The following is a 13,466-nucleotide window of genomic DNA, read 5'->3' as shown; positions in this document are numbered from 1 at the left end:
CCCATACATGTATTTATCCCTTTTCCCTTCATCCCATGAACATGTACCTTTCTCCTCCCCTCCTCCCATAAACATATACCTTTCTCTGAGAGAGAGAGTCCTTCTTCATTACAAGAATAATTTGTCAATATTTTGAGTATGAATAACAGGCAGTCCTGGGGAGAGAGAAGATAGTTAAATATATAGATGGCACACGAACAAATAAGGGAAGAGGGGCTAGGGGAAGGGGGGTAGGGTGCTGGTATTAGAGGGGTGTGATATGTATTAGAGGTGTGCAATATAAAGTTTTTACGAATAAAAATTAACGTGCTAATTCAAAGATTGGCAAAGACTGATTACTCTGGACGGATTAGAAGATTAAGATGAAAAGAACTGAACGCTGCAAGCCCAGGTATCGTATTCAAACCATTTGGCATCATCTCATACACAGATAGACAGCTAGGCATCAGACAAAAACCTAATTGATGCAAGAAAAGAGAAATTGACAATCTTGCACTTGAAGAGGTAACGGGATCATTAATTAATTAGCTTAATTAACAACCAAATATACTTTTTCATTCTCATTGATCCACCCCGATACAAACTTAATCATGCGCATTCAAACTCGTCAGGTGTGTACTGTTGGGTGTACTATGTACTGGTCAGATTCTAAGTTTTGTACTATTTGTGTACTAACATACGTACTTTTTCCTTTTTCCTCAACAGAGTTTCCATGTTTTTTGTTCTAAATGGTGTACATTAAAAAAGATTCCCACTTCCATTTTGAATTTTAGAAATAAAATCTTGCGAATTCATTTTTACCTCATATCTAGTCCAAACAAAAAATCAGATTTGAAAATGATTTAGCAGTTATTTTTGGTCATCTGCGACCCGGCGTTGCAAATGGCAGCTGCCAGCTAGCTGGACAGTAGATATTACACAGACCTTCTACACTTTATACACTCCACAGAGGTTTTTATTTGAGCCCAACTCAGGGTTAACATGGCAAGGATTTTACTGCTATCTTCATTGTGTTTGCTGTTTATTACGTATCAGTAATAATATAAGATTCTTCATTTTTAGCTTTCAGTCATACCATACATTTGAAGATGCAGAGCAGAGCAGATCTTGTTACCCTATTTTATCTGTGGAATTATATATGTAAAGGGTGAACCTAAAAAAACCACACAAAACGGATTTTTTGGATTATTAATAAGAAAATCCATATAATAATGGATGAAAATCTGCAAAACTTTTATTTTGGGACCAGTTGAGAGTGAATCTACCAACAAAAAATGGATAAAAAGCTTAAATCCATCTTGAAATCACAGATACAGACCTATCTCCAGAAAAAGCCACATGCCAGTGATGGTAAAATAATAAAGTGGCTGTATATTGGTGCAGTCCCCGGTCCTGACACTCTCAATGCAATCAAAAAAGAAAGTCTGAGAAGATTTCTTGTCTACCAGAAGAAGAAGTTTGCAATGCATGGGTTCTGTGCTGATCACCTAAAGGTGAACAGACAACCCTCTGTTCCAGGAAGAAAGATTGCCCAGGTGAAGAGACTGATGAACAATAAGGAACGCAGGAGCATCCAGTCTGTTTCTAAAAGAGTTGGAGTCTCTCTAACATCAGTTGTAAGAATCATGAAAAAATATGGATATAAGGCATACCACAAGTTTAAGGTACAGAAAATGTCAGATGACCATAAGGAGCGGCGTGTAGAGTGTGCAAGGATGTTCCTTAGTGTTTATGGGAGAAGAGTGATCGAGGAATGACAGAAAGTGGGGAAAGATCATCAATACTGATTTCAGTGCCAAAATCACTACTTATGGCCAATAGAAAATGTTTGGAGTATTCTTAAGGGAAAGGTTCCTGAAAAAGAATGCTCTAATGACCAACAGCTGAAGAAAGCCATCATTACAGCATGAAGAGAAATTGACGATGATATGTAGACATTTGATGGCATCTCTGCCCCACCGGCTACAAGATGTTATAAGAAAAGAAGGCCGTCAAATCCAGAAGGAAGACTATTGAAAGTTTCCAAATACTCGAAAATATATGTAACCACTAAATATATCCAATAAAACTGTTTGAATCAGAATGCATAAAACAATTAGAGAAGAATTTGTATTATGTGTGGTTTTTTTAGGTTCACCCTTTATTATATTTATCACTCAATTTTTTGGACCCCTGAACATTAGAGGATTTTTATATGTAAGTGTCTCGATTCCTTTTGATTTTCCTTGGATTTGGATCTGAAATATCTAAAATAAGCTTCCTTCCACGATCTTCTAAATGCTGAGAGCAGGGCGCCATGACTTCATACTTATTCTTTTAATGTACAGGGTGTCCCAATAAACATGGGAGTTCAGTGACGAATACGATATCGTCTTTTCAAATAATTCTTTGATTTAGTATAGTGATACCTACTGAGAAAGCTGTAATCTGTAAGAGTTTCGTCTGCTTTGTTTATAACTTGTTTGTTTATGTTTTGACTGAATACGGTTGTACTTAGTAAAACAAGATAATTACAGTATACAAACAGAGTAAACTTGTCCGTTTTCACTGTTCATCTTGCGGAGACATTATAGACACATCTTTTCAGTCTTTTATCCTTTTCATAAAATAAACTCTAGCAGACATTATGGCTTTTGAAATCAGGTATTACAATGCTAATTCATAACAAAGACAATATCGAATTCGTCACTGAATTCCCATGTTTTATGGGACACCCTGTATATAAACTTATAAAAGACTCCTCTGCTTATGATTTTATAAACTGACAATCTGTATCCAGCTTGAAGAACGCTTTGGATACTTCCAGTACCCTGGCAATTGGAAACATCTGAAGGAAGCCAACCTTTGGAATTTTTAAGCCACATTTTTATAAAGTACCCATCTCTGGTCAATGTAATCTTCTTCGTTATGTGTACGTCGATGATTTTGAAAATGTTCAGCTGAATATTGTAGATTTACAAGAAATTAGAGAAGAAATGCTAGGTTGGAACCTTTGTACATTTTATGTACATTTTCTTCTTATTGAACAGTTGTATGTTTTATAAAATATGTAATAACTTGTACAAAGAAGAACTACTGTACCGACATGTTAATACATATCATATGTATACAATGTACAAAAGTATAGTAAATGTTACTGTACACCCTGTGTATTGTATGTATTGTATACATTGTAGAAAAGTATAGTAAATGTTAATATACACCATGTGTAGTGTATGTACTGTATACATTGTAGAAAAGTATAGTAAATGTTACTATATACAATGCATATTGCATATATTGTATAGAATATACAAAAGTATAGTAAATGTTACTTTATACCATATTTAATGTATATATTGTATAAAATTAAATGTTACTTTATACCATGTGTAGTATAAAATATACAAAAGTATATCAAATGTAAGGTGTATGATTGTATGAGCAAGTATGTGAGTTGTTGATATTGCCTGAGGGTCTGAATTGAGCAATTTTTAGAATTTCTCCCGCTGGCAAATACAGTAAACATACAGAGTATATATAATATATAATATCATGCACATGTACATATTTAGACATTTAAACGTTACACTGCAAACTGCAAACTGCACCAAACGGAGAAGGTTAATTGTATGCAGCTCTGGTGGTAGGGCTTTGTGACCTCGTAGCTTCTCTAGTTTTGTATGAAAAAGCAAATTAATCTGTTTGGTTACGCATTAAAAAATTAAAATATTCTTGTTCTCCTCCATAACTCATCAATAAGAGGGTTTTAAGATTTTTATATGCGTGCATTTTACCTTAGTTTAACGTGATTTATAGTTTTAGATTTCCTAATTTATAAAGATTTATAATCTTGTTTTTCTGGTTCCATCTCATCTGTATATCNATGAGAGGAGTTCTCTCTCTTCTTTTCTTTCTTTTTCTTTTTGTTTAATAATAAAATCCATTATCCAAATATTATCACGTATTCTCCGCCTCCCCATTCCCTCCATTTTTCTTCTCTTTTCTTTCCTTGAATTTTTTAAATTCTTTTATTTTCTTTGATAATTAGATTTATTATCCAAATATTATCCTCTATTCTCTCTCTCCCCCCCCCTCTCCCTCTCATTTATTTACTTCTATTTTCTTTGATGATAAAATACATTATCCTTGCATTATTCTCTTTTGTGAAGAAATGTAAATTTAATCAGGAATAACAGGCAATTCTGGATATCCAAAATGTATCTATTTCGCTATCCCTATCCTGAATCCCATATTATACGCACCCCTAGCTCACGCCCCAGTTCAGATTATTAAAGTCAAAGATCTAATTTACCCTGCACAATTGGATAGCCTTAAAAAACTGTAGACAAAGCATGAACCATCCTTTGATTTTGGAGTAAAAACATCTAACACGTACATTTTGTTTCTCACTAAACCTTTTTTCTTATTTCTTGATATTATTTTCCATGAAACGTACATACATCTATATTCTTTTATTTTTGTTTACAAATGTTAATTTAATGGCTTAATTGACTGCAATCTAACGTAAAGGGGGGGGGGGGGGTTTACAGTTCTGGGAAATTCAAAGAAAATAAAAGAAAGGAAACACATTTATAAAACGTCAGAATTCCTAGCTCTAGTTCCCATGGAAGCCCGGATTTCAGAAATTATTTCCGAAGTGAAGAGCCTAGAGAGCCTAGAGAGCCTGGAGAGCCGCAGGTTCTAGATAATTTTTCATCTGGATTTGCAGAGAAACCGAACCTTACTCAAACAATTCTAACGAGGCTCTGCTCGCTTTGCATACGTAACTGTACTTATTCACAGCAAAGATAGCCAAACCTTATTTTTCAATTTTAAATTGCAGAGACATTAAACAACCTGAATTTTCTAATATTCTATCAAAACACTATTCAAATCTAAAACCAAATGTGCTTAGGATGGACCACCAATGGGATGTATACAATGTACATTTATGAAAATAGGCTCCCAATCTGTTTCCGGTTGAAATGATCTCCGCTATATTTTACTGAAAAGTAACCTTACAGCTGTGAAATGATGTGCTCCAGTACTTCTCACCAATTAATCAATTAATCTGACTCCCCCCCTCTCCTCATCCTCGACCCCCCAGGGAGCTATTTTTCATCTTGTGGATTTTTTCTCTTCAACTGTGACGAGAGAAGATCAAAGTGTGAAGGAGGGGAGAGGAAGAGTAGAAAGTCAAAGTGTGAAGAAGGGGAGAGGAAGAGTGGAAGATCAAAGTGTGTAGGAGAGGAGAGGAAGAGGAAGAGTAGAAGATCAAAGTGTGAAGAAGGGGAGAGGAAGAGTAGAAGATCAAAGTGTGTATGAGAGGAGAGGAAGAGGAAGAGTAGAAGATCAAAGTGTGAAGAAGGGGATAGGAAGAGTAGAAGATCAAAGTGTGAAGGAGGGGAGAGGAAGAGGAGACGAGATATTATAGAATATATATTATAGAATTACGGAGAAAATAATTCTCTATAAATCTTCCTCATCAAGCTTGGGCTAGTTTAGACTGAATCTCATGAATAAAGACTTGCCTGGTTCACAGTATTTACGGCGTACCACCCTCGTATCACGCGTTTTTTGATGATGAGTTATTTCGGCCTAAATAGATATTCTTATTTAGACCAGTATCTACGTACCATGTACAGTGTACATTGTACAGTGCATGTACAAAACATCCAATATTATCTGATCTCGCCAAAGACCAGTATCTGCGCAGTGTGTACAGTGTAAATTGTTCAGTGCATGTACAGTGTGAATTGTACAGTGCATGTACAGTGTGAATTGTACAGTGCATGTACAAAACATCCAATATTATCTGATCTCTCCAAAGACCACAAGTCACATGGTAGACCACCAGGAAGATTTGCTGTTAATTTAGAAAATTTGACAGTTTAGGATCAAAATAACTATTTAACATTGCAGGTGGTATCATATTTCTCTTTTTAAATATTGGTTGAAATATACGAAAAAATGTTTAAAATAATTAATCTACAACCTTTCTTTGTTCTATTTTAGTATTATTTTCAACGCACGTTTTATCATAAATAATGAATAGTCAGCAGCCAAGAACTGACAGATCTGACCGGAAATGGAAAAAATCCTGCCGGAAATCGTGCTTTAAGGTGATTTTTCATTTTATGCTTTTAACAAGTTATTTTGTCTAGATTGAAAGATTGGTTTGGTTTATAAGTTTCTCCGTCTTTACTCCGGGTAGGGTTTTATACTGCAGGAAGGAGGGAGGGTGAGCTGAGCTGCGGGGGAAAGTTTGAGAATTATTTTAATTCAAATTTCCCAGGGAGAATTAAGACATAATTGTTTTTAATGTAAAAATTATTCTTATAATGAAGTATTGCACGATATAATGGACATTGGACAGTTTAATGTGATAAAACGATTTATGCATTATTGTTTATGAGAATCAATATTTATTAGAATATATATTAAAACTCTATAAATCTGACTGCTTGAAGGGGAGACTTAGTTTATTTTTTACTAAACCACGAGTTTCCTCGACCGATTTTGCCTTAAAAAATCCCTTGCTGCGCTCTGGATGTTTTTTTGGCAAAATTGGTTTTAGAACCCCTTGTTGAAATTCCCTTAACTTTCCTGTAAAGTAGATGTAAATAATTATTAAACTGAAGCTAAACACAAGCTTGCCGTGGATCTAAAGTTTACATGCCTATTGGCTACAAAATTATAATATATAAGTTAGTGAGGTAAGGCCAAGGTGTTGCGACACATCAAAGTCGACCCAGTCTGGAAACCTTATCCACAACTTCTACAGCTGCCTGAAATACCCGTGTAATTAGATGGAAGAAGTTGAGTGTTGAACAAAGAAAACTAAAGTTTATTTCTCAAATGTGATAATTATATGGTTGGCATAGAGAGAACATACGGACAAGTGATTAACATAAGGTCAACATTTTTCTATTTATTTTATTGTTCTAGTTTAACCATAGAGCTCGTTATAGGAGACACACAGTAACTAATACTAATTGACATTGAGACTAATCATGTTAGGCAAACCTGACACATTAATATTATTTATAGTTTACAAATCCGTCACGGGAAAATAAGTTAAATAAAGGAATTGAGTCTTTGCCACAAATCCCAATTTTCTAATACCTATATTTCTACAACCAAATGATGTAAACCTTTGATATTTCAAACTTATATTGTTTGATATTGAAGAAGTCATAGTTTGAAATATCTAAGGTCTATATCATTGGGTTGTTAAGATATAGGATTTAAAACTTAAAGTTTGTGGGAAAAACTCAATTCCTTTGATAGTTTTTCATGTCTTCTATTATCTTTATCTTTTCAACCCGATGTCGAAGGCCTTATATAGTTAAAACTATGAATTATGTTAGATCAAATAATCCAAAATAATAATAATAATAATCCAAAAAAACAATATCTCTGTCGAAAAAATTTAAAATTTTTTTTTAATAATAAAAAATGTTTACTCAGGAGTGTCCGCAAAAAATTTCAGCCCATTTGGTCCAGCCGTTTGGTTGGCTAGAAGTAACATATGTATGAATGTCTTGTTTTATTACATAGATTATATGAAAACTGTATGTATATATGTATATATGTATTGTTTTGTTAGGAAAGGACAAGAACGAATATTTCCTCTTTTTCTGATAATTGTTCTAATCCTATTCATCCCGCTCTGTATCCTCTTCACTCTCAACATAACTGCCAATATGACTAGATTCTCAAGGTTCGTAAAACAAGAATAATAAATTTTACAAGAATTAAAAGCAAAAATTTCTTTAGAATTTACAATGAAAAAGTTGACATTTTCAAGGCCGAGAAGAAGAAAACGGAGAAGGTAAGTAAAAAATCTTAATAATTATTGGACACAATTTTAAAAAATTACTTTAAGAGATATTGTAAATTCTTGTAAATTCTAAAGTTTAGAAAATTAAAAGTGAGCAGTGGTACAAAATGTTGTCAGCCGGTACAGCCGGTACAGCCGGTACAGCCGGTACAGCCGGTACAGCCGGTACAGCCGGTAAAACTCAAAATAATTTGATTTTACAAAAAATAGGTTAGCCGATGCTTTAGTATTTAAAGTTAACTTCAGAAAAAAATATTAATTTAATGATTCTAATATGATTATTTAAGCTGCTGAGTTCTCTGCTTCCCGACCCTCCTAGACTATGAATTTAATGATCAAGCTTTGAAAAGAACTAATGATATGCTACTAATATCATGATGAATAATGTAGAACAACTCAGAAGAGAAACGCTTTTAATTTTGAAAATGAAGGACCGCCTCTAAATCGTGGACAATGAGGCCATATTATTTAATTAAGGTTTTCATTCCGGCAGATTTTTTAGTTTTTTAGAATCCAAATAATAAAGGAATTGAGTTTTTGCCACAAACTCTGATGTTCTAATCCTAATATCTTTGCCATCCAATGTCGTAGACCTTATATATTTCAAACTATAAAATATGTTAGATTAAATATTCTAAGTTTGAAATGTCTAAGGGTTTCGTCATAAGGTTGGACAGATTTAGGGATTAGAAAATTCGAGTTTGTTGCAAAGACTCAACTCCTTTGTATGTATTTATGTCCGACCATAACTAATGAAGCCTTTGACCGATTTGCCTCAAATTTTGGTGTAACCAACGAAATGTTCTTTGCTTGATTAGTAATTCTACGTTGAGAAGGTTGACTTTGATAAGGAAAGTTTAAATCCCAGACAAAGCTGGGTTCCCAAACTAGTTAAAAACAAATAAAGAAAAGAAGAATAATGGCAAAAAGTCCAAGATTATTTTAAGCAGCAATGAATGAAAATGCATTCTTTTACGAGCCCAACCCTTGTGTAATAATCATCTGTATACCCATAAAAATTGTAAAAGTAATAACAACAATTATGGTTAGTTAAGAAGTTGGCTGCTTAGTAGTTATACAAACATGGGTTGTATACCAATAATGACTCTATACAATGTACACAAGGGCTTTACGAATTGTGTGTAAGTGTATTGCATAATGTTATGGATGGTTTAAGGTTTATATGTACATGAATTTAAAGAATTTGAGCCGCGGCTTAAATTTTAGACGCGGCTCAAATATGGTTGGTTCCACTTAAAATTCTATTTAATGTTTCAAGATTTAAGCCGGCGCTCAATTGAAACCGTTTTTTTTTGAGATTTGAGACGGGGATCAAATTCATTCATTAAATTCGGACTCAGATATGTTTATGTATGTATGTATATTTATAGATAAGTATACAGATATGTTAAGATTTACATATATTTTGATGCACGGGTATTTACATGCATGCAAAGATAAAGTGATAACCAGAAAACTGTAGAATATGAAGATGACATTTAAGCAATACTCATTGGTAGTTAATGTGGTTAAAAATCAAATAGTTTTACTAGTAACATTATTAGGTTACGTATTAGGTGAGTTGGGCTTTTTTACATTATTTAATTACACTATTTAAAGTAAAAAAATTGGGTCTAAAAGTTTTTTTCCTATTCTAGAGTTTTCTGATTACCACTGCACAACTCTTTTTTAATCAAGTTTAAAGTTACAACTCTAAGTCAATAAATGAGAACCTTGAATTTAAAGAATACTTTTAGGAAATGGTTTTAAGGTTTTGTAATCAAGTAGAAGGAGGAGGAGGAGGGTCTGCAAATACTTTAAACAACCTAATACCGGAGTTTAATACAGAAGCCATGGCTGGGAGACATAATTGATATATTATAAAATATTGCAACGTAACACCGGCAAATATACACTCTACACTCTCTCTACACTGTACACTTTAAGCTCAACCCCATACACTCAAAATAGAAAAATCTGAAGAAGCTCAAACACAAAGCAATTCATAATTATAAATTCTTTTGAAAGAGTTGAAACCAGCCTACGTTGAATACAGACACATCAGGAGAGGGAGAGAGAGCATTGCAAAACTAATCCTTCATCGTGTACCCAAACCTTTCTGCAAGTCTATCCTGTATTGAGTTATGAGCACTCTACAGTTGGTTTAGTTACATATATCATGTATTTCAAGCCTACTTTTAACAGTTCTTGCATATTAGTTTCTAGCAAGCTTGGTGCTTGGAGCAAAGAGCAGATTAACGGGTAGTAATTATAGTCATTCTTGCGATATATATAACACACAAAATATGGTTTCCAGTTCCTTTAGTTACATCTTACTCAACAACTCTTCAGACTTATACATACAAACTTTCGGGACTTTAAGAACCATCAAGACTTTAGGAACCATCATAACTTTAAGAACCATCAAAACTTTAGGAACCTTCATAACTTTAAGAACCATCACAACTTTAGGAACCATCATAACTTTAGGAACCATCAAAACTTTAGAAACCTTCATATCTTTAAGAACCATCAAAACTTTAGGAAATATAATTTTAGGAAATTTCGTAACTTTAGAAAATATCATATCTTTAGGCAATTTCATAACTTTAGGAAATATCATATCTTTCGGAAATTTCATAACTTTAGAAAACTTCATAACTTTAGGTAATTTCATAACTGTAGGAACCATCAAATCTTCATTTCTTTGGGAACCTTAAGAAAGTGAAGAGCCTTTAGATTATAAGAGAATAAAAATCCACTTTTTGTATTTCAGTTGTTTAGCAACTTATATTTGTGATTAAAATTAGAGATAGTGTTAATGAACCGTTATTTTGAAACCATGAAATTTCTATATTTTTAACTCTGACCTAATTTGATTATTCATTAATTTTGATTATTAGATTTAACCAAATTTGCATGAAAAATTAATTATAATTAATATGTTCATGAATGTGTGCACTTTAATGAATTGAACAAGAACATCTGTTTTCAAAGCGTGAAAATATAAGAAAACAAAGAAATAACTAAATAATCCTCACAATAGTAACAATACAAACAAAAAGAATTAAAAGAATGAAAAAAGAACATTTATCTTCAGGATGTGTTAATAGGATGGTTTTAATATTTTACTAGCTAAAGGGCCCGGCGTTGCCCGGTGGGAAAAAATTTGTGAAAATAAAAAAATAAAGAAAAAAAATTTCGAGATTTTTTTAGTCCATAACACCCCCCGGTCACCATTAGTGTCCACAAAAAAATCAGTCCAATCGGTCCAGCCGTTTGACTGGCTAAAGACAACATATATATACGAATGTCTTGTTTTATTATATAGATATAATAGCTCTTCAAAATAATGCTTGATTCTAAACAACAAATAATAGAGAAAAAAAACACTTAAAATAAAAGAAACACTGCACGGTGTAGTATTCTGCAAAAGACCCAGACACAAAATGAAACTCATAACAATGAAAACCTTTGAATTCCAATATTTCCTAAATTTAAATTTGTCCATGATGCAAATTGTAATATGTAAAAAGCTTACAGTTTTGACCCAAAAACGGAATAGAAAATTTTGGAGCTGACGAGTGTTGTAATCTTAAGTTTATTGTGAATTATGATGTTTTAAACGAAATTAAGAACGATTGATTGATTGATCTGTTAGAAAACTGAAGACTACTAGCTTCATGTTTCCATCCTTGTGTGAAGGTTTGTAATAATCTATTTCATGCATATTTCTTATTCCGGAGCTATTCTACAGATTCATTATTTATCTAATTTTATAAAGTTACTAAGTAACCCAACTTTGACTGGAGATCTAAGCAATTTGTGTAGTTCTGAAGAATTATCAAATCAAAATTTGAGGCAAATCGGTCAAGGGGTTCATGAGTTATGATATGACATACAAACTAATAGACAAACAGAGATTACTGCTTTATATGTAGTTTTGTTTGAATTACGCATTTTGGTACAATGAATGAATATACGTTTACGTGCGTACAGAATTAAGGTTGATTTATGTTTACATAAATGTCAATTAAAATTCTGAAGACATATCAAAGCTTCCTGCACTTTTATTAAACCACAAATGCTTAAATCCTTGATTAAAACCAAACCAGCTGATTTTCATGAACTTCAGGTGTAACTGGAAACTGAGTCTTTATAAAAACGCAAAGTAGTACAAGTAAAAACAATAAAATAACCATCTTTTTTGTATGAGTTTGTTGTGGGTTTTCCTTATAATTGGTTATTATTTATTGAAATAAATTGTCTAGGACATTTCCTTGTAAAATCAATTTAAACAATATGATAATCGAAAAAGTATAATTATTTTTGAAATTTTAGTAGATAGAATGAAGTTGAAGTGGGTGGCAAGTAAAATTGTTTGTTTAAGATTTAGTAAAATGTCAAGGCAATGTGAGACAAGTAAAAATCATTTATAAACGGTTAGAAATGTAGAAGAAGAAAAAATAGAAGTTTGATGATTCTGTACTATTTTATTTTATATATATACTATTTTATGGAATGGTTTTTTTGCGTAGATATCTACAATTTTCTCTTCTTCAAAACTGAAATTTTTTAGATGAACCACGAAGATTCTAAAATATTGATCTCATGAACTGAAGACAGAATTTCGGATATTTTTGGTAGAACCAAGAAACTTCAAATTGTGTTAAAAGTAAAGTTCTTGCGTTTAATGATTTGATGCGGAAGTTTTTAAGGGACACCCTGAGCTATAAAAACGCAAGATCAAGGTTGTATATTTAGGTATATTGGTATTTACTATTTACTGCATACAACAAGCAAATATTAGCACAGCAGTAGTAGTAGTAGAAACATAATCCTATCCTAATATTAGATTTTATCTTAACAGAGTTCAAACCTTTCATTTCCTTATTCCATCACCCCTCCTCCCCCTCTGCTTACCCTTCACTAGCACTACTAGTACTCTATCTTATTCCATAACCATACCCCCTGCTTACCCCTTCACTAGCTCTACTAGTACTCTATCTTATTCTGCATATTCTAATCCATAAAAATAAACAGAATCTATGTTACACACACAATTTTACGTCCAAAATACTTGGACAACATTTGAACATGCGTAAAACGAAGAACTTTAAAACCCCCCCGAAAAATCGGTAGAACTTTAAATCCATGGAACTAGAAACTTTCGTAAATAAAATAGAACTCAAGATCATTAAAACCCCAAAATAAGCAATTACATTTAATTTGGAAAAATAAAGATTATAAAAGCCAGAGAAGCTCTATAGATTATTAGAATAATTCAGAGACCTTTAGAAAGCTCGAAAAAAGGCAACCGGAGAAACCCGTAAACGTTACTTGAATTTTGTTTATTCACTTTCTGGAATTGTTTCTACTGAATATTTCTAGAACAAGGTTTAATATTTTCAACCTTTGTTAGAAGCCAGGGAGGAGTAATGTTGAAAATATCCGCTCCGAGTCGACATTTGACCTCGTTTGAATATATATATATTATAATCTACCTTTTACTATTTCAAGTTTTCAATCCCATCCTTTTCTTCAAATTAGAATCCGAGAGTTCCTGAAAAAAGTAATTTTTAGAATAATTTAATTGATTTTAGAAGAAAGATAAACCCCTGTAGAGCCGGGATTTGTCATT

At 32.7% G+C, this 13,466-nt stretch overlaps 1 protein-coding gene and 1 long non-coding RNA gene across 2 annotated transcripts in view; one reads left to right on the top strand and one right to left on the bottom strand.

Annotated features, from left to right (window-relative positions):
- The window catches only part of LOC111706865 (uncharacterized), a 59,430-nt gene that overhangs the window by 34,432 nt on the left and 11,532 nt on the right, over positions 1-13,466 (bottom strand). Inside the window, exon 2 of the mRNA XM_023479798.1 lies at positions 13,330-13,388. The gene's annotated coding sequence lies outside the window, so the exon portion shown is untranslated. The remainder of the gene's footprint in view (positions 1-13,329; positions 13,389-13,466) is intronic.
- Positions 7,540-8,128, top strand: LOC111706866 (uncharacterized). Its single transcript, XR_002766329.1, has 3 exons — positions 7,540-7,705; positions 7,762-7,816; positions 8,113-8,128. It is a non-coding gene; the product is annotated as an uncharacterized LOC111706866 (long non-coding RNA).

Source organism: Eurytemora carolleeae, unplaced genomic scaffold, assembly GCF_000591075.1.
Source record: "Eurytemora carolleeae unplaced genomic scaffold, Eaff_2.0 scaffold760, whole genome shotgun sequence".
Taxonomy (NCBI): Eukaryota; Metazoa; Arthropoda; class Copepoda; order Calanoida; family Temoridae; genus Eurytemora; species Eurytemora carolleeae.
Note: the sequence above shows the minus strand (reverse complement) of the source record. Positions and strands in the feature narration are given on the sequence as shown.